Raw genomic sequence first — 2,500 nt, 5'->3', positions numbered from 1 at the left:
GGAGGAAGCCGCGTATAATTCGATCGAGCCATATTTTTTGTGTCTGGGGGGAACCACGGCACGTGGATTTTGGTAATGTTACGCAAAAGGAATAAGATCTCAATTGCATTTCACGGGGCGAAAGTTCGTCGCCAACCTTCCGCCGCGGAGAACGCGACGTCACCCCGGTGGAGCTAAACTCCAGCCGGAGCAGGTTACCCCGTGAAAGTATGGTAACTTTTCTTCATGTGTATCTTTGAAAAGAAACAATTTGAAAAAAAAGCATAAAAAAAACCGTTCGATCAATCGCGCGCCACGCCTCGTACAAAGCGGGGGGATCGACCGAACGGTTGATTCAAACGCACACCAAGCGTCCCGTTCAACAGAAGCGGGCACTTGGTCGCCTCAGCAACGCGCACAATGTCGCTACCTCACACAAATCTGATCGACGAATGGCATCACGATCCGCATCGCTATCGTCCAGAATGGAAAGAGAGTTTTCGTTCTTGCGCCCCCGTAGGTTGGCGTAGTAGCAATGTCCTTTTATTTTTCTAGTGTTTTTTTTACCCATAGCCATTTATGCCTTAGTTTGTTTTTGGCTGCTGCACACGATATATTTTACCGTGATACACTAGTTGTAATGTCCTTTTTATATTATTTTCTCTCTCTTCCAACGGACATAGCAAGATCGTTCGTCGTCGACGTGTGTGAGTGCGACACGAGCCGTTTCGGCCGTTACGTAGTTCGATATTCGTGACACGCGTACAATGTACGCCACCTCTTGTGCCATGTGTGTCTTTTGACTGGATTATAATTGCGTGAGATTCACGGTGGAATCTACCAAAATAATCATCGATTCGCTGCTTTTTTTTTCGCAGTAACGAAACGTTAATGATCCTTCCGCAGGTTCACCTACGGAAACCTTGTTACGACTTTTACTTCCTCTAAATGATCAAGTTTGGTCATCTTCCCGGCAACATCGGCAATGCCGAGGCATTGCCGCGTACCAGTCCGAAGACCTCACTAAATCATTCAATCGGTAGTAGCGACGGGCGGTGTGTACAAAGGGCAGGGACGTAATCAACGCGAGCTTATGACTCGCGCTTACTGGGAATTCCTCGTTCATGGGGAATAATTGCAAGCCCCAATCCCTAGCACGAAGGAGGTTCAGCGGGTTACCCGGGCCTTTCGGCCAGGGAAGACACGCTGATTCCTTCAGTGTAGCGCGCGTGCGGCCCAGAACATCTAAGGGCATCACAGACCTGTTATTGCTCAATCTCGTGCGGCTAGAAGCCGCCTGTCCCTCTAAGAAGATTTATTTGTACGCCGGTAGTAAAAACCTCCCGACCGAAGCCGGGGGCCTTCGAGATACCGGAAAGTACGCCTATTTAGCAGGCTAGAGTCTCGTTCGTTATCGGAATTAACCAGACAAATCGCTCCACCAACTAAGAACGGCCATGCACCACCACCCACCGAATCAAGAAAGAGCTCTCAATCTGTCAATCCTTCCGGTGTCCGGGCCTGGTGAGGTTTCCCGTGTTGAGTCAAATTAAGCCGCAGGCTCCACTCCTGGTGGTGCCCTTCCGTCAATTCCTTTAAGTTTCAGCTTTGCAACCATACTTCCCCCGGAACCCAAAAGCTTTGGTTTCCCGGAAGCTGCCCGCCGAGTCATCGGAGGAACTTCGGCGGATCGCTAGCTGGCATCGTTTATGGTTAGAACTAGGGCGGTATCTGATCGCCTTCGAACCTCTAACTTTCGTTCTTGATTAAAGAAAACATTTTTGGCAAATGCTTTCGCTTCTGTCCGTCTTGCGACGATCCAAGAATTTCACCTCTAACGTCGCAATACGAATGCCCCCATCTGTTCCTATTAATCATTACCTCGGGGTTCCGAAAACCAACAAAATAGAACCGAGGTCCTATTCCATTATTCCATGCACACAGTATTCAGGCGAAAATAGCCTGCTTTAAGCACTCTAATTTGTTCAAAGTAAACGTACCGGCCCACCTCGACACTCAATGAAGAGCACCGCGATGGGATATTAGTTGGGCCGCCCCGAAAGGCTAAGCCCACCGGTAGGACGTCCCACAATCATGCCAGTTAAACACCGCGAGCGGTGAACCGACAGCGTGGGACACAGATTCAACTACGAGCTTTTTAACCGCAACAACTTTAATATACGCTATTGGAGCTGGAATTACCGCGGCTGCTGGCACCAGACTTGCCCTCCAATTGATCCTCGTTAAAGGATTTAAAGTGTACTCATTCCGATTACGGGGCCTCGGATGAGTCCCGTATCGTTATTTTTCGTCACTACCTCCCCGTGCCGGGAGTGGGTAATTTGCGCGCCTGCTGCCTTCCTTGGATGTGGTAGCCGTTTCTCAGGCTCCCTCTCCGGAATCGAACCCTGATTCCCCGTTACCCGTTACAACCATGGTAGGCGCAGAACCTACCATCGACAGTTGATAAGGCAGACATTTGAAAGATGCGTCGCCGGTACCAAGACCGTGCGATCAGCCC

General features: G+C 49.8%; 1 non-coding gene across 1 annotated transcript in view; it reads right to left on the bottom strand.

Annotated features, from left to right (window-relative positions):
• Window positions 1-868: 868 nt before the first annotated feature.
• LOC125500456 overlaps window positions 869-2,500 on the bottom strand; it is a 1,914-nt gene continuing 282 nt past the window's right edge. Inside the window, exon 1 of the ribosomal RNA XR_007277838.1 lies at window positions 869-2,500. This exon is cut by the window's right edge and continues 282 nt beyond it. This is a non-coding gene — a ribosomal RNA (small subunit ribosomal RNA).

The sequence above is a fragment of the Athalia rosae genome, chromosome 3, assembly GCF_917208135.1.
Source record: "Athalia rosae chromosome 3, iyAthRosa1.1, whole genome shotgun sequence".
NCBI lineage: Eukaryota > Metazoa > Arthropoda > Insecta > Hymenoptera > Athaliidae > Athalia > Athalia rosae.
The sequence above is the reverse complement of the archived record's forward strand: the minus strand, read 5'-3'. Positions and strand labels throughout refer to the sequence as shown.